This window comes from Hyposmocoma kahamanoa, unplaced genomic scaffold (assembly GCF_003589595.1).
Source record: "Hyposmocoma kahamanoa isolate Upper Pololo Valley unplaced genomic scaffold, ASM358959v1 210, whole genome shotgun sequence".
In the NCBI taxonomy this organism is placed as follows: Eukaryota; Metazoa; Arthropoda; class Insecta; order Lepidoptera; family Cosmopterigidae; genus Hyposmocoma; species Hyposmocoma kahamanoa.
The window spans coordinates 12,469,230-12,489,644 of record NW_020653731.1 but is presented as its reverse complement, the minus strand read 5'-3'; positions in this window follow the sequence as shown (position 1 = coordinate 12,489,644).

Here is a 20,415-nt window from a genome sequence, read left to right as displayed (position 1 = left end):
TGTAAAAATGCGTCAGACAAACATAAAATAGATACTAACATCAAATTCCACAAGGAAGTAACGCGTTTCAACTTGTATTTTTATATAAATATTCACTCAAACCGAAAATTAACCTACTATTAAAACTAGCCTACATGAATTTGATTTTTGCCTCACTTGTGACAGTTCGTTTGATATGAAACTATCATTCTATGCGTTATTATTCTAAGCATGATACTAAGTTTGAAAACAACATGTGTTACAGCGCTCTTCGCGGATGTGAAATAACATCAAGTTGATAAGAAATATTATCCTTACTTTTCGTAACTGATCACACGTTCCTCAACAATGTAGTACAATCACTTTACGTAAGTAATTTACTCGTCTAGCCTTTCGGACTCTAGCACACGTCCCTCCTTTCAACCCTACTTTTTACTAGCAGGGTGGGATGTGGCGGAAACGGTCGCAGATTGGCAGATGAAAAAATGAAGTAAAAATGAATGCTCTTTACATTCAAATACTTATAATTATAAGTGTGAATAATTATTTTAACGATCTACAATAAAACATATTTGGTTGTAAACCTTTCCTTCGAATTAAACTGATATTCCAATTTAACATTATGTAATTGTGAATAGCGCCATCTATTTGTCACCAATATTCTATACAATACAATGCCATCTAGTGGTCACATACGATACTATTTATTATGTGCTACGAATCAGTTATTACATTAATTTACTAATAATAGGTACATCTTCATCAATATACAATAAAACTATTCTACACATGCAAATTAAAATTAGAATTTATGTAATAATTTATATGATAATTGTGTATATTAATTATACATTCTGCAATGCCAGCCAAGTCATCTAAAACTCGTCAGTAGGCACTGTTTATGAATAACTAAGATCGCAATTCGAATGAGTTGTGTAAAGCCCATTTGATTAGATATAAATAATGAATATATGTGATTGTAAAAATAAATAGATTTTTTTTATAATATCAAGTGACGGGACGATTAAGTCGTGCGCATAATGGTAAGCTATACGTCAGTCCATAACAATTGCAGTGCCACTCAGAGCTTCAAATCTCATCGATAAAATCTCGACTATGTTAGAGTTATGGTAAGGAAAGTAGCATACCTCATAGCCACTGGACACTGGCCCGCAATCGCATAGGTATACAAATAAACTGGATTTTTGTCTACAATGGTGAAATTACAGGTACATGGAAATGGCAACTTATATCTCGGGGTGAGAGGCGCAGTGGCAGTGCCTCTCAGATCTTTGCGATTTAAAGCTCTGAGTGCACTGCAACTGTCATGGACAGGCGTGTTGTGGCATACCATCAGACACACGACTTTTTCTTCCTGTCACTTGATACTTATAAAACGATATTATAAAAAAAAGAGTTTTTTTTTTAAATTAGTCCACAAATCTTGGTACAATTTTAAAATAAATAGAAATCCGAGACTCGTATTCTAGAACTCTACTCAATGCTGAAGTCAGGACTTGAGTATGATTCAAAGCACTAGAAATTATACTCAAGTCCTTGCCATTAGGGTCGTATTTCCAGTGCTTGAAATCATACTCAAGTCTGCTCAAATCGTGACTTGAGCATTGAGTACAGTTTTGGAATACGACTCATATTATTATCGAAAGAAACCTGTTATACTTAGTAATAATCGTAGTGAATAACCAATATTATTTTTCAAAACGTAACAAGACTAACAGTAGGTACTATAATCAATTTATGTGTATCCTCCATGCTAATGTCTGATTTTTTATTTCTTTTTTTAATAATAACGCACACACTCAACATATCCCCGTACAAGGGAAACCCTGTATCGCGGGATGTCATGGATAGACACATAGATAACCACAAATTACACTCAAACTCAAGAAATAAATATACGTAAAAAAGGAAAGTGACGATGAGGCCGACGATGGAGCATGCACACCTAATAATGCCTTGCCTTGAAAAAACCTAAGTTATAATGTTCAGGGAACAAGTCTACAGGCAGGAAATCCCACTCCATAGCCTTTCGCCATATAAATGTGGAAGCGTAACGCTTCGTGCGAATTTTTGGAATATCCACAACATAGGGGTGGAACCCAAGCCTACGCCTAGTCCCCCGGTGATGGAAAGGGGAAGGCGGAATTAAATCGTGTAATTCCATCGCACACTCTCCGTGATACGTAGGCGCTACAAATATTTCTCCCGGCCCGGAAATCGAACCTGGAGATATGGAATTTAGTGGCTTTAAGAGTACAAACCGGAAATCGTATTCTACAAGACGAACAGAAAACAAACTTTCTTCATTTCTCATAGACCTTAATATAAAACAGCTTGAGTAGCAGTAGAGTTTTCATGTAAAAGACTTCGTGCAGGGAAGTACTGCCACCAACATTTTTGGGAATTATGTTTTCACACCATACACTAATCAGTGTATATCCCAAATCTTACTATATATTTTTCCAAAGTGATTCAACTTTTTCACTGTTATGCGAAATCAACCAAAGGCATTTGAGGTTGTGTAACAGTTTTCATCACGATGGTTTCCCTTACTTAACGTCCCTTCCCTTCCCTTACGTTAAGCGTGAAGTATTGCTGTAATGCGTTCATTCAATAATTTATATACCTTAGATATTTAGTAGCAGTAGAGTTTATTGTGGAAGAATTCCTCGAAGGAAGAACTGCCACTTTCCTTATTTCTGCCACCGAGCAGTAACCGCTCACGCGATGCGCTCCTCCTACCGCAAAATGGCGGCTATTTGGTTTCGCAAATTAGAAAAGCATTCAGTTTTAAATACAAGTTTTTATAAATAAAAATTTTAATTCTGCATTGCTAAATAAATACCCTCCGTACTACCAACAAAAACATCTCAAATAAAATGCAGTAATACACCGCAAATCCTGCACTTAAAAAGCACTAATGAAATTTTTTATGTACTAGGATAAATATGGTAATATTCCGTTTGAGTGGTTCTAACGTTTACCATGATATTACTCCTTAAAGTATAGTTTATAAATATTTATTTTCAGGGTAAACTTAAAAAAACGCTACTTACGGTATATTTTCAATAAATAAACACCGAAATCACCAGCCCAAACAATAACACACACGATTGTCGTGACGTATTTTTGAAGTTTTTAAATGACAGACCCAGGCATTAAAAACTTTATGGTTTGCTAGAGTAGTTACCGAAATAGCAATTAATATTAGTTCTTTTACCTGTTATAACTTCGATATCCGATAAATCGGTATAAAATCATCACCGGCACCTCTAGGTGTGGTATGCGTCTACGGCTGTCTTATTGCGTTCCGGTTTGGACGGTGTTTAGGGTGCTGGTGAAATTACATCGGACTCAACATATGTCTCAGAGGCAATGCAACTGTTATGGACAGGCGTGTCGCTTACTCTCAGATGCACACATCAAAAGCGTCACATCAACGGAGATAAATATGTGCTGGCTGTAACATTCCTTCTATATTATTCTTTATTGACTATGTGGTGGTTTTACCGGGAACAAACAACAAAAAGTTTAACTTTAAAAGATAACTTCATGATCAATACAGTTAAGTGGCTCATGAAACTGTATAATACAAAACATATTACACAAACCCGACTTTCGAGTAACTTTGCCAACTGAAATCAAATATAAAATAACCAACGAATTTTGTCTATATGAAACAGTAAAATACAGAAACTTCAACCTTATGGTCTTCGTATTACAGCACACTTTTAAATATTGGAACTGAAAAAGTAAATTCACCGAAATAGAGGTTGACAAAGTTATATTTAGCAGTTCCTTTTGGCTTACACAAAAATTACTGCAATTTTAGCCCTTAAACGTAAAGGGTTAAAGTCCGATTTGGTAGAGTGTGTAAGAATAATAGATAAAAGGAGCAATGTCAAGGATAAATAAGGTTTATCAAGTACTGCTTAATAATGTATGCAGCCCCGCCGCAATACAAACGCCTTTGATTCGTCTCCGCTCGCCTTCTGCGCTTTCGAACAGGAAATAGGGTTGAGTAGATTGAATATTATTTTAATTCATTACATTAGCAGAACCGATAACTAAGAATCATTTCACCTAGCAATTAAATTATTTGTAGGAGTGAGTTCGTCCAGGGAATTACAGCCGCCATATTATTTTCTTTTTTTTTTATAATACCAAGTGACGGGACGAACAAGTCGTGCGCCTGATGGTAAGCTACATGCCTGTCCATAACAGTTGCAGTGCCACGCAGAGCTTGAAATCGCAAAGGTCTGAGGGGCACTGCCACTGCGCTCGTCACCCTGAGACATAAATTGACAAGTCCCATGTGCCTGTAATTTCACCAGCACCCTTACCCTTCAAAACCTAACACAGTAGTAATGCTAACATTACGACTTGGCTACAGAAATAGGTAAGAAGGCAGTACTTCCCCGGACGAACTCTTTCACAAGGAGCTCTACCGCTTATTTCTGCAGCCAAGCAGTGATATGAACAACAAACAAATTCCGGTTTTGAAGGGTTAAATTTGCTGATGAAACTACAGTCACCTTTCTGTGCCAGAATGATGAGTGCAGTGGCAGTGTCCTCAGGTCTTTGCAAATGAAAGCTTTAAAGGGGCACTGCAACTGTTGTAGTTGATAGGTGTGACGCTTACCTTCAAAGAAAGTTTGCCTTGTAATGATACGGTTGCATCCTTGAACGAAATTGTAACTTTAAAGACTTTTTATTCATCCAAGAAAATAGGGCTGGTAATGCTTAAATTCACCTTGAAATCGTAATATCCGATGAAAAAGTATTTTCAGAGCCTGTCGAGCCGTATAGTCGATAGAAAAAGGTGATCTTACTTTTCAATCCGAATAAATTATAGTTAGGTTTTCGATAACCGAACTGTGGATTGTAGCCGTCCAATGGATAAGCACCATATCTTTCTACGTGAGTTTTGAGCGCACAGGAACCTTACAATTTCAGGTTCTGACCCCAGGTCAGCCAGTGCACAGGGTTGTCACCGACCTCTGTCAGCTGAGTTCATCCGGTTCTTCGAGAGGCTTGTGCCTCGGGTGAGCCGCCCCGGGTGCACGTACAATACCCTCCCTATTTTCCAAGTAGGTACCGGAGCTGTAGGCACGCTCACTTCCCGTTGCGCATTGCACAACTAGCAGTTGCCACTGCTAAGCCGTCGACTCTGAGTCCACTACCAAATATCCTCACTGGTGGCGGAGCTGTAAGGCACGCTTACTTCCCGACGCTGAAAAACGACGTCTCTCCAGTTCCCAATAACCTAAGCGACTAGAGGGACCGGAGGATATATAGCTTATCCTCTACTAGCTCTCCGGGCTAGTGGCGGAGATGCCAGTTGCAGTGTCCTGCGACAATGTTCGGACATGGCTTCCAACTTAAAGGGCAACTCACGTGCCCCGCGCGTCTCTTCACTTCAGGCCCTCAACTAGACCGCTACTAAGACGCGCTAGCTGCTCACGAGACAGACGCCCTGGCATAAGCAAAACCGGGGCAGACAAACATTTCCGTCTCTGCAGCTAATCACAAACCCCAACGAGTCCTTACCCAACTCCGGGTCCGCCAGAGACGCCGCAAAGGCGTATCACTGGCGGAGGGCTTGGCCCGGACGCCCGCCGTACCCTGGTCTCGCCGTCGAGCCCGTAGTCTCTCCGGAAAACCCTATCTCTAGGGTCGATAGATAGGGACAAGTCCTATGGATAGTGGGCACTATCACTAGTCTCGGTGTCTAACTAAAAATGATTTCTTTTTTATTATTAAGGGTTTGATCGCTTATAACCTTGACTTTAATCCGTACAATTAGTAAAGCAAAATACCTTGGGGTGACCAAGTAGGCACGGTCTTAGACTTAGGTCGCATACATCCACTAGGGTATCCCATTTCTAGGCAAAGGCCTTCCATTCGTTTTCGTTTAATCCCGGTTTTAGGCACTATCTTTCCTTCCTGTAAAAAAGAGTCCAAATCATTTCGCCAACGCCGAGATGGTCTACCGATCTTTTGAGTTAGGCTTTCATTCCTGGGTTATCTTGACCCTTAATGGGGTGTATCATACAAGTGATATTTTTTCAGAAGGATAATCATTTTAAAGTTGGCCATTGGCAGCTATGCCAGTGTCAGCGGATATGAGAGTGAGCTGAAAACTCTCTGCTCGTAACTAAGTAGCGGTCTTGATGCAGTCCTAGTGGGCACGGATCTCGGTCTATGATTCTACAAGGCCACGTCACTGGAACTTTTGGCCACCCCTGTCATATTTTTCAGTCACTTTTTTAATGAGCAAACCTTAGAGACTCTACGTCATTCTTGCGCTCATTATGTGAATTATGGATGAGCTGAGACACGGTTCGTTACGACATGCAGATTAAGCCCGCAAGCAGAGAAGTGAAGGGGGAGAGATCAGGGATGTATAAGAAAATGGATGTGGTAATTATCCACATTGAAGAGATATTAGAACGTATTGTATATGCCGACGATTATGTAACAATAACAACTATGTAGATGTATGTAAAGACACGTTTGTGTAGGAATTGAACGTCGTTTGGATTAGGACCAAGCTAATGGAGATTTTGATCAGTTTTTCTTATATATTAAGACTTGTATAATTATGATATTAAGTAAATAATTCGGAATACCCAAATGTTTAGGAAGTCTTGTTACTTCATGGTACTTATATGGATGTGTACATGGTACTTGTATGAGCTTAACATAAAAGTATCAATACCAGCTTCTCATCATCTAAAGCTTCTAAAAAGCTGCAAACCGAAAAGTTAAAACAGAGTATGGTATATGATATAGGTGGTCAAGCCACCAACGAGTTATCTGTTCGTTACCAAATTCAGTCAAACTTCAAGTTGTGTGTAGAAAATAGTATGTTTAATGACAATACAATAAATACTTCGTCAACTATCAGATATATCCAGGCAGTCGTTCCCTCCAGAACTCGACTCTTTTATTATCAAAAGATTGTACATACATGTACACAGTACATCTCATCTTCTTATTCTTATTAAAAATTCTCACCGGGTAGTCATCATATGAGGTAAATAAATCTTAGAATAGCGTTGCAGAATTGTGGTAAAATAGATCAATGCCAACTACCAATCTTTTATAGCACTACACAACGTGCATAGTTGCTTAATAAGTATATTGAATAAAATAGGCTTGTTACAGCCTTAAATAATATCCCTGATATCTATTATACAGATAAAAAGGTCTCAACTTACTCTATTTTACAGTCCCTGTACATTTATTGAATTTATTTCATATTTATAACAGGAGTTTAAAGTATGAGGCGTTCGGCTAGCTCCAAGAAAAATATCAGGAAGTAGTTTTCATTTTATATAATACCAAGTGACGGTACAAACAAGTCGTTCGCCTGGTGGTAAGCGACACGCCTATCCATAACAGCTGCAGTGCCACTCAAAGCTTTACATCGCAAATATTTTAGTGGCACTGTTACTGCGCCTGTCACTCTGAGTCATAATAAGCTCACGAGTCCTATGCCCCTGTAATTTTACCAGCACCCATACCCTTTATAACTAGAACGCAGTAATGCTCAGTGGCGGCAGTACTTCTCTGGACGAACTCTTTCACAAGGAGCTCTACTGTTACTGAAAATAATATTTAAATGAGAGCAGCAATAGGTCAGTGGACGGACGTTTGTTTCTCAATTTAAAGGTTGAGAACATATAATTTTTTATTCATGATACCCAGTTAACACCAGACGCATTTTTATTTAATAAAAACGCCTGACATTGCCACTGCGCCTGTCACCCTGAGATATATCGCACTGCTATTACAATAGTGTTATAACTCAAAATATGTGAAATTCAAGATTATACCATTGTTGAACGTAAAATTTGATTCTCTACACGCCAATAAAACCCTCGTTAGAATATTGTAAAAAACAACTAAAAGATATCTACTTGACTACTTAAATTAAAATGAGACACTCTTCATGTGAGCTAGTTCTAGCCAAAATAGTTCTTATTAAAAAATATGAAACTATTTTTTCTCTTTTTAATTTTGAAACATGTATAGTTGGCAAGTAGGAAATAACTTATACATAAATTTACACAAATCTTTCACGGTAAGCGAGTAAAGCGTTTTTCGTAGATTCTGAGAAAATACACTTTTTGAGTTAATACACTATTGTATTAACAGTGCAATATGTTGAAAGCCTCATGTACCTGTAATTTCACTAGCAGCCTTACCCTTCAAAACCATATCGCGGTAATGTGAACATTAATGCTTGGCGGCAGAAATAAGTAAGGTGGCAATACTTCCTTCGAGGAATTCTTTCACAACGAACTCTAATGCTACTAAATTTCTAAGATACGTGAATTGTTGAATGTATTACAGCAATATCTCACGCTGACAGTAAAGGAAACCATTGTCATGGAACGGTTATTTCGAAAACGGTTTATAACTCTTGGAAAAAGTGTAACGTTCGCAACCCGCGTTGGATCGGACTGTAGCCTAAATTTGAATATATTTAAGAATCGATACAATATCAATTAGCTTTGGTTGATTCATGGCATATGTCACATAACAGTGAAAGTGTTGAAAAAATCATTTTGGAAAAATATATCGCACTATTATTACAATAGTGTATTAACTCAAAAAGTGGACTTTTTCAGAATCGTAGAAAAACACATTACTCACTTCCCGTGAAAGAATGTATTAAAATCTACGTATAGGAAATGAAACTATTTTTCCGGATTTAAATCTATGTATAGGTTAAAAATTGTTAAAAATATGACACACGTCCCGTCTTGTCCAATTCCGAACCTATGTACTAAATCTATGAATTCCGATCATAATTAAAAGTGATGTTGGAGGGAGTATTACAAACGTCAGTAAACCATCAAAACTGACTCACACCGCCATCGTTTAATCGTTTCTTACTTTTATTGACGTGTAGAGAATCAAATTTCACGTTCAAAAATAGTATTACCTTGAATTTCACATAATTTGAGTTACAACACTATTGTAATAGCAGTGCGATATAGTAAAATTGAGGATATACTCTAATTAGTATATTACATATTCCTAAAAATTTTCACGACAGAAAAAAACACAAACTTACCTCGAAATTTTATAAGAAAACCACCAATTTTTACCAATTTTTTTGTGTCAACTGAACAAAATAGAACACGTATACATAGGGCGCACTATAAGTTTCCGGAACTGGTCACCTACATAAATAATATTTAAAAAGTAATTACAACATTTGAAAATGGAACTCTTTGGCTGTAGAATACAGTTTGTATCATCTGACTGTCACTTATTTTTACATTGTGGCGTCATTTTAGAAATTGGTTGTTGACACCACTATGGATTTAATTCGTGTTTAATTTATTAACCTTCCAGTGGTCGCACCCTTGCGCCGAACATAAGCAGTCGCGTGCAGTCTGTGAAGATCGCAACTTTGCGCGTTCAGTTTGAAAAGACAATTGAATATTTTCATGACATTGTGTAGCACATGATAAAAAAAAGTCTTTCATCTATTTAAATGAAAATAAGAAAACATTATTTACTTATTATTATTTTTTATAATTTGTACTCATTAGTTGAACAGTCTATAAAAATTCAAAATTTTAGTCATATGACACAAACAACGTTAAAAATCAACAAAATAACAAAACAAGATGAAATTTACTTTCTTTATCGTTCATAAGTATAACACTTAGAATAATAACGCATAGAAACCTAGTCCGCACGAGCGGGCGGGCCTTCAGTGCTCAAGGTCAACTTGCACCGCGAACAGAACAAGAATTTTAGCTAAAAATGACGAAATGTGCGGTAAATGAGTGTAAAAATACGTTAGACAAACATAAAATAGATACTAACGTCACATTCCACAAGGAAGTAACCCGTTTCAACTTGTATTTTTATATAAATATTCACTAAAACCGAAAATTAACCTACTACTAAAACTAGCCTACATGAATTTGATTTTTGCCTCACTTGTGACAGTTCGTTTGATATGAAACTATCATTCTATGCGTTATTATTCTAAGTATAACACTATAATAGATTATTATCGAGATCAATCAATATTGTCATCAATCGCACAATATTGTAGGAACTCTAAAATCACATTAATTTTTTTATGTTTTTTTCATGATGTTCTACGTAATATCTCAATTCTTATAAAATAAAAAAGGAAAACAAAATAAAAAAACTTCTAAGTTTTTTTAGGAGCACGTAGTACGATAACCTGCCAATTATCAGTAGTAGCAATGGTTTGACATCATCATTTGTTTCCGCCTCCTCTGCAAGCCATTCTGATTCTTCGTAACTCATGTCTACAACAAATAGTGAAATTATGAATAATTTAATACTGTAATTTAGTGAGTAATATAGTACAAATAACATGAAATACTCACCCAGGTTTCAATTTCATTCCATGAATTTTTCTGGAACACGACCGGTCGCGCGCGGAGTCTGAGACCGCAAACACAAATAAAGACACATGTGCGATTGCGACGAATGTCACGGGCAATCTCAAATAAATAGTGTATGATCTATGGTCACGGGGCTACTAAAGGCAAGTACCTCACCCCCTCGAGGATATCACGGTCGCGCAACCGTTTATTGTTTATAGTTTTTGTAAAATGACTTAAATAAGGTCGCTGCGATCTCTGAGACCGATGCGACCGCTGGAAGGTTAAAGTTTTTCTTCACTCATCTACCAGTGACTGACTAGAGATGTCACTTTAGTAATTGTTATATTAAGTTTATTGACAATCACGATGTTTTATTAGCATGATATTCAATTATTTTTTTGTAATAACTTTACTATACCGGAAATGAAACTATTTTTCCGGATTGAAATCGCGTATATTTGTTTTTTCAAACAAACCAACGTTTCGGGCCCTTTACAGGTCCCATGGTCACGGTGACTTAGGTGATATAGTCATCAACCAGTTATGTCTAATATTAATGCAAACTACCCTATTTTTTCACTATAGTCACAAAAGTTATTAATTAAATATCTTTAAGAATATAATTTTTTATTAAATTAAATTTATTATTAATTAATGGATCCAAAACGGGTGGTGCGGAGAAACCATCTTCCCTGTTGAAATTTGGATGATTTTTAATTTCAATTGCCTCTCGCAGCATCCTGGGTAGATAACGGACTTCTTTTGCAAGTATCTGGGGTTTGTCAAACTTCATTGAATGTGTAGGTTTACCCATGACATGCTCGTAGACTACAGACTTGTTTACGCGATGGTGTTTGACATCAGCTATATGTTCTTTAACCTAAAAACTCGATATAACTGTACTACTTTGTTATAATAATTATTAATACAAAATCGAGCATACGTTTGATCCAAATGGACTTGGAACTGGTTCCCTGGTCCCTGGGGACCTCGCCATAGCGTGATTGATATACTTCCACACCTGTTTTCATAGTGTCGCCATCTCCGAGGTCTCGGGTTCGATTGCCAACTTTTCTATATTGTGTGGGTGTTTGTGGTACAGTCATTGTTTCCAATTTCCATAATACAAGTGCTTTAGTTACATACTTTACGATGTCGAAATAAACTATGTGATGTTGTGTATATTTATTATTGTTATTATAATTAAATTCATATGAAAGGAGATGCCGCATCCAATTTGAGGGGCTTTATTATTTTGGCGCAGAGCGTATTTTCTCGGTATCTCTCAACATTAATTTATTCCACCTGCGATTCAAGGTTGAAGTTTTGACTTTAGGCAGATTCCATATTTTAAGTGGACGCCTATGAGGAATTGTGAGTAATTACTTGAGTAATTATATGCGTAATTATCGTTTATAATGTAAGAGTAAGACGGGATGAGTAACAAACAGACCATATCGTTTTCATTCTGATTAACTGTTGTAAGTATTTTCGGTTTGTTCCATAAACCATGGAACAAACCGAAAATTACATATTTAATATTTAATTACCGATGAAATGTGATTGATTCCGTTTCTTGTGTTATTAGATGTTTTACCATACCACCGAAAAGAACAGCCCCCATTGTTAGAGGTATTATATTTGTTACAATAAATACAGAAAATGTTTGAACATACGGAGACGTACATACAGGTCAGTTGTTGGCGCTGTACTATTTCAATTTTCTAATTTGTGATTTCAGCGCAAACGAGAGTTGATATTTAAAAGTGATATTGCCTGATGAGTTGCCAGGGATGGATGGCCCTTATTTCGTCTCCATTTCTGGTTATATACTCGATAAAAACCTAAGAACTCGAAAAGTGAAAGCATGTGAAGCAATATATAAACGAGTATGCTCTAGAATAATAAGTTTAGAAATACGTCTATTTCCTTGTGTGCAGTGGAGGATGTAATATGATATTACTCGACTAAAGCCGGCTGAGATCAGACCGTAACACTACACAAAGCGTATTTTTCAGGGCAGCGCATTTTTGATTTAGCTTTCAGCAACTTGAGCTAAGTAGTTCGAGTGAGCTGAAAGTCGTTCAATAAATAAGTTTCACATATTTTAAATTAAAGTTTGAAATAATCCAATACAAACCAGCGAACTCTATCATAGTCTGTCTACCTACTAATATAATATGTGCTAAACAACCACCACCACCAATTCCCTGGTCCCAAACTAGGGAATTTTAGCGCAACGGAATTCTGAGGCCCTTCCCAGAACACCCAGAGCAATTTAGAAAAGTTCATTCCCCAAATTGCTCTTACCGTTGACACTTAACTACTCGTAGAGTTCAATTCAAAAAGTACAAAGCTTCAGATAAATCTTCTTCAGTTAAAATAAATCTCCCGAAAGTTTTTCGAGAAGGTTTATTGAATTGTCACGTTCCGAGTTGCTACTCTACTGCTAGTAAAACTGTCGGACTTTCATCAGACGTGAACGTTTTCTATTAGTTTTTACCCCAATTCAGAACTCTTCGAAATCTTAATACGACAGTTGGACGTTCGATTCGGGTGTTGTGAATAAAAATGAATAGAAATCGTACGATATCCAACCGAATCGGTCGACAACCGAGTTATCGTAAGGTTCTGAATCGACCTGCTGGTCACAGAAGTCTAGCTCTTGCTCCTTATTTTGAAAACCACACGAATATAGCGACAATTGGCTAGCGAGCATGATTGGCCGCCGCGGCCAGTGATAACGGACGTGACGCAAACGTCACTGCCGTCGAGATCAATAAAACCGGTCAATGCGAGAGCATTAGCGATTATCACACTGCACGCGCGCGGTGGCGGACTCACCGACCTGCGTCAACGCGCGGTTTAATCTGCGCGGGGGCAGCGGTCTAGCGACCCCGCGTCACTTAAAAGTACTCACTTCTCAGTTGATAGCCGTAGTGATTGTATATGTAGCCGAGATCCTTCTTTGACAAGAACGGTTAGTAATACAGAACCCTATCAGGGCGCTGCAGTTATATTGTCTATTTGATTTTTGTTTACTCAAATAAAAAGACAGCGAAGATATTGGACACAGCCTTTTTTACTAACCAGATCGATAAATGGATAATTTCAACTTCATTACAAAAATTTAGGAAAATATGAATATAAATTTGGTCGATTTCCAGTAGCAAATATAAATTTATCGACGTCGAGATCTATTCTAGAAAAATCTGCGTAGTGCGGAGCGCAGTGTGCCATACCCTGCGGTTCGCCGCGCCCTCCGAGCGGGGGCGCGGTAAAACCAAAACCAAAGGGCGCATGTTTTCCATACATACTTCAGTTCAACGTTAAAAAACGCAGCTCCGCGCTCCGTCGCGACGACGGCCATCAAGTAGCTGTTGAAACGTCCTTTTGACATTCTCATAATTCGTCGGTGTTTTGTAGAAAGGTACAAATGTTGGAAAAAAATTTCAGGGCAGCATGTTTTAGTTTTTCACGATTGTTTTAAAATATTTACGTCCTGTTTCAAATTCAGTTTTAAAATTTAAACTTAATTAAAAGTGAATTTTAAAACAAGGCGCAAATACTTTAAAATCGTCGTTAAAACCTAAAACAAACTACCCGGATTTTTTTTCAAAATGGCGCTGTCTTTTTTACTACAAAACACCAACGATAATTGAAAAATTTGTCTACGTACTTTTGATATCCAAGTATCTAAATAATACAATCCTTTTGATTATCTTTCACTCAATAGTGGATGTATCCAATATTTATTCGTGTACTTTTCTTTTTCTTCTTCTTCTTCCGCATTAACCTCGACGTCCACTTGAAAGCAACCCGTGAAACCAACTGAAAGTTTTTGGCCGCCAAGCAACCGCTTGCTGGCCGCCGCGACCTGTGCCTCTACCATCAGTTTACAGTGACGTTTATCGCTAGCGACCGCGGGCGTGTTACAGTTATGTCGTAAAGTTTTATTTATCGTTACACCACTGTCGCGTCTGGCCTGTTCCTTTATCACGACTATCTGTCGTGACTGTGTCGTGGATGTTTATGTTATCGTTGAACAACTGTCGAATCTAGCTATTCCCACGAGTTGATGTTTGCACGACAGAATCGTTTGAAGTTGTGATTATCTGTTGGCATATTTTTATCGTGACGTTTCATTTATCGTCGGTCGACTGTTGCTCTAGCTCTTCCCATTGTCACGACAGTCTATCGTCGTAATGTCAAAAAAGTTGTGAACGATAGTTAATCGTGTTTTACTAGATGGGAACAATTTAATTTAAATATACGATTATCTGTCGTCACGACATAATGGTAACGTGCCCTTTAATGTTTGTATACAAAATGTTGTTTCTTCTTGTGACCACTAGAGGCGCTGTATAATTTACCATACAAAGTTGTGAAGTAATTTGCACGGCCGCTAGCTACAACTGTCACAGTAAACTCGTGGTAGAGGCACTGACCGTCTAATTCGTATGTACTTTTGGTTTAATTTCAATAATGTGATACATTGTAATAATGTTAAAGTAAAAACACTTTGCCCCTTGTGCCCCAAAGTACCAGTTTAGTACTCTTATGTGAGGTATTTATGTGTAGTTAAGGTTTTACGAGCGACAAAAGAGAAAACGCCATTTGATAGTACGTAATAATTACTTACCATATAAGTGTAAAAGGTTCTCGTAAAGTCCGAAAGTTATTATGTGTGTTATATAGCACACTTTTATTTTTAAATTTCGGTCTTGCATTCTCTATAATATAATTTGTTCTGGACAGTGGCTCAGAGTAAATTCTCTAGTTTAGTGGCCTAATCCCGGCCCGTGGAAAAATTCGTGGGGTTCGCTGGTTTGTTCGAATTAAAGGAATATTTTCTAGTGTTTGACCTTTGTATTAATAATTATAACAAACTAGTGGAGACATTTCACAAAAAGTAATTGAACAGCAATTCAATAGAAATTTCATGTTTACTTAAGTTTATGTTTGTACAATTGCAAATTAAAGAAAGCACATTATATTTTTGAATTAGATTGATAAGTAAATTCTATATTCTGATTGTACCGATGCAATTTGGGCATTTCGTAGACGGAGTTAGGATTACGAGAGATGGTGTGGGTTTAGTGAAATTTACTTTGCAATTAGCTCCGAGAAATAGGTCTATTAGTTTACGTCTCTGGTGGTCATGTCTAGTAAGAAAAATAATTCTAAGCCTCAATGAACATATGTCAACCATGCAGAAGGCCCTATTTCTGTGTACGTCGAAATGGCTGATTGCCATGGCTGATTGCCTGTGGTATCAGGTGTATATTCAAGAATTGCTGCCTATACGCTACTATGCTACTATATATGGGTCTGGGTGTTTGTGGTACCGTCGTTGTTTCCGATTTCTATTACACAAGTACTGTAGCTACTTACTTTAGGATCAGAACAACGTATGTGATGTTGTCTAATGCGTATTTATTTATATTTATAATTGCTGCCTATGATATATTCGGAAAATTTTGAAATAAATTGACCAGCCATTTTTATAACAGGTTGGCTGGTGTGTACTTTGTTCAGCATGACGGATGCAGATTTTCTTGAAGTATATATTACCAATTATTGAAGTTATTGTATCTACATGGGTTAAAAAATATAATAGATTTGAAATTTGCGAAGAAGTACCTGATAAAATTATAAAAACAACGGTTCTTAATACTATCATGCACTTTTATCAGGCACTTGTTCGTTAAATTTTAAATCTGTTGTATTTTTTCCGTCACTAAACACAGCTGGGGATGATTTAACACATTTGTACTCAAGGACACTTCTTATAAGAGCGTTGAAAAGGTTGAGAAAGCTAGCGAGTCTTTTATAGATGTTATCAGCTCTTGTAACGACGCCTAAAGTGATCTCTCTCATATTTTCTCTCTAGACTGCAGGCTCTTGTCAGTGTAGTAAATGCCATTCTATCTTCTGCAAGTACTTCAAGCTAGGAACAATTGCTTCCGTGACCGAACGGTTAACATGTTGGACTGCTACGCAGAGGTCTTGGATTCGATTCCCGGCCCGGAACAAATATTTGTATGGTCTACATTAATTTCTCTCTAAGTTTGGATATAAATTGTGGTTGTCTATGTGAGTGTGTGGGACTAGAAGTGTGTGCGTTATTATTAATAATTTGAAGTTTTCTAGACAGATACATTTTAATGATCACATATAAGAACAAAAACGGCATGTAGACAGCTTAGAACCATAGGTGGCCTTATTGCAAAGAGCTATCTCTTCCAGATACCCTGAGAGGCAAAAAAAAATTAGACGTGAAATAAGACGCAGTGTGCCAATGATAAAAGTTTAAATGTGTAAATAATTAACTACATTGGATTATTATTAAATGATAAATAACCCTATTGTATACTTGCTCATATTTGTATATATAACCTAAATGTATAGTATACATGTTGCAAATTAGGATCGATAATCCATATATACACTTTTGAAAGAATTGCGTTTTCTATTTATTTTTATTTATTTAATAGTTTATTGTACAGGAAAAATACAACAAGTCACAAAGAATACAAGGGAAATCAAAAACAAAAAGTTCTGCTTATTTCTAATAGAAATTTCTTCCTGCAGACCTAAATACAGGACACAATAACTAAAAGAACAGGCATATGTGTCCAACATAACAAGAAAAAAATATAATATAAAAATAATATAATAATATTAAATTGTTATAAATTATATAAATACTTAGATAAATACATATTTTATAATATAATGCCTAAGATATGGATGGAATAGTAGATAAATAATGCTCTTTAACTCTCACTTTAAAAATAGCTAACGATTTACTTTCATGAACAGTAACAGGAAGCGCATTCCAAAGTCTGACCGCATCTTTCTCATTCTATATAATCATTCGCATTCTATATAATCAGACGATCCAAACTTACAATAAAGAATTTTGGTCTATTGGATAAAGGTAAATAATTAAAGTTCGTGCTAAATGATATTGTGTGATATTTATTCTCTATTGTATAGATCATAGAGTACATTTTCAAATACGATTGACAATAGACAAAAATGACTTTTAAGCCGTATTTGAATAGGATTCGTATAATAAACTCTATCTCATACGCAATAGAATCTAACGACACAACTTTGCCACGCGTAATCCAAATATCGAAGGATATTAGATACAAGCACATGAGAAACAGTTCCTAGAAGTGATTTATTTAAACGAAAAGTATTTTTACGAATCAACAATATAACACGTGACAAATACAATTCAATATAAAGAGTTTTTCAATAAGGACGTCACTTTTTTGTATTTCGTTTATTTTTCCTTATTGTTTACTTTGTTTATTTATGTTAACCTTAACTATTTATATAGCAGTTTTAACCTTACCACAGAGCTTTTGTTTTATTTCCTGGATTCAAATTTGTTCCGTAAAGGGAGATATGTAGATATGTACTTAGATAAAAGTTTCATTGTGGAAGAGAATAAATACATTATTATTATTATTATTTCAATAAAACGAAGAATAATTGAAATATTGAGCTGAAATGTTGAAAATACACACGTTACATTTAAGTATGGAATCTATCTCGTTCATGTGACCACCGAGAGTACGTTTGCAGCATTCAATTCGTAGAGCCAATTTTCCACCACTCTTCCACACATATCGGCCGAAACGTTGGCAATTACGCGTTACAAATTGCTCTTGAGCCCATTTAACGTTACTGGCTTGTTTGCATAAACCAACGACTTAGAGCGATTACACGTGGCGAATTTTACCAGCGATCCAAACACCATGCAAACGTGATGCAGTAACGATGCTGTCGCTAATCGTCTACCTTTACACACGCGACTGCATCGCTACACTTTATAGGCGATTGCATCGATGCAATCCCGCGGTTGTTACGATACAAAGTTTAGTTGCAGTAGCGCTCCTTGTGAAAAAATAAGTAAGTATAAAAAATAAGTGCGCATTTGACCTCCATCTCACCTGATGGAAAATGGCGATGAGGTCGAGGATGTAGCATGTACACCTAAATAATGCCTATTCACTCTCGCCTTGAAAAGGTCCAAGTTATAACGTTCGGGGAACAAGTCTGCAGGCAGGGAATTCCACTCCGTCGCCGTTCGCCATATAAATGTGGAAGCGAAACGCTTCGTGCGAATCCAGGGAACATCCACAACATAGGGGTGGAACCCCAGTCTAGTCTCCCGATGATGGAAAGGGGAAGGCGGAATCAAATTATGCAATTCCATCGCACACTCTCCGTGATATATCATGTAGAATATCGATAAGCTGGCAACTCTACGGCGGTGTTCAAGGCTCTGCAGCTTTGCCTCTACTACTTCCGAGTCACCTATAAGCCTCTTAGCACGCTTGTCTATTGAATCCAAGGTGGCCAGTTGGTATATAGCATCCCATAATTGGCAGCAGTACTCCATACACGACCGGACTTGTGCTTGGTACACCTGAAACAACTGTCCAGGTGTGAAGTATCGCCTCACCTTCGAGGCATCTTTTCAAGCTTCTGGGATGCATTTTCGGCCATGGATTCAATATAACTGCCGAAATTCAGATTGGACGACAGGTCCATTCCAAGTAGGTGAACACGGTCGGCTATCTGTATGGATATATCACAAAAAGTTGGAGTCCGGTGAAAGGGACTCCGCTTAGTAGAGAAAAGACACCCCTGCATTTCGGTAGCATTAAATTTGACAAGATTGGCGTCGCCCCAATCGGAGACTGCCTTAAGTGTCAAATTCAAATGACTAACCACGGACTCTCGACAAGACTGGATTTCTTCTCCACTGACCCTTGTATTGGTCAAGTACCTGTCCACAACTGTGCTGTCATCAGCATACCCAAAGGTACCTGGAATCAACATATGTATCGTTTATATGCAGCAGAAATAGGGTTGCGAACAGTACAGAACCCTGAGGAACTCCGCCCTATGTTCGGAAGAGTAGCCTTCTAAGACCATTCGAATGGAATGTTCACTCAAGAAATCCGAAATCCAATTGCAAAGGTCAGTGGGAAGCCCATAAGAGGGACACTTGCTTAAAAGGCTTGCGTGTCAGATCTTGTCAAAGGCGTTAGAAATGTCTAAATACACTGCAAAGGCTTCGCCATGCTCTTGTATAGCCTCGCTCCTTAAGTGAGAGGCATACACAAGAAGATCCCCAGTAGATCGCCCTCTTCGGAATCGATACTGGCGATCACTGAGGAGATCGTTGTCTACAAGGTACGACAGGAGACGGTTATTAAGTACACGTTCCATAGTCTTGCAGAGTATGGAAGTGACTGAGATAGGTCTATACTTCACAGGGTCAGCGCTACTTCCTTTTTTAGGTACTGGTTGCACATTTGCAAGCTTCCACGACCTGGGAACTACACCAGTCTCAAGCGAGAGGCGATACAGGCGTTTGAGAATAGGAGACAAGTCAGGCGCACAGTTATGCAGGACTATTGCTGGAATCCCATCTGGCCCGCTAGCTTTATGCACGTCTAGACTTCGCAGAGTTCTGAGTACCTCTTTTCTGCCGCCAAGTAGTCATGTCAGCATTATTGTGTTCCAGTTTTGAAGGGTAAGAGTAAAATTACAGGTTCATGGTACTTGTCACCTTGTTGTTGTGACGGGCGCAGTGGCAGTACCCTTCAGGGTTTTGCGATTGGCACAGCAACTGTTATGGATGGGTGTGTAACTTACCATCACGCGCACGACTTGTTGATAATCTTGTGTGTTAAAAATATTAAAATCTAATTTCTCTATCTGATTCTTGAAATAGGTGCAGTGTTTTTTATTTGTAAGGCGATGGTTAAAATATAACATTTTATTAATTTCTCGTGTACCTCTACAGTCAAGGACACGTCATCAAGCTTGATATTTTCAACTTTGAACCGTTGTTATTGTTAGCGACATAATGTTGAATTGTGACAAGCGCCTTTGATCTGAACCTCTATTTCATTTATCTCGTTTTTTTTCCGAATTAACGTTTAAACGAATTGCCATTACACCGAATTATATGTCTGTATATATATGTTTT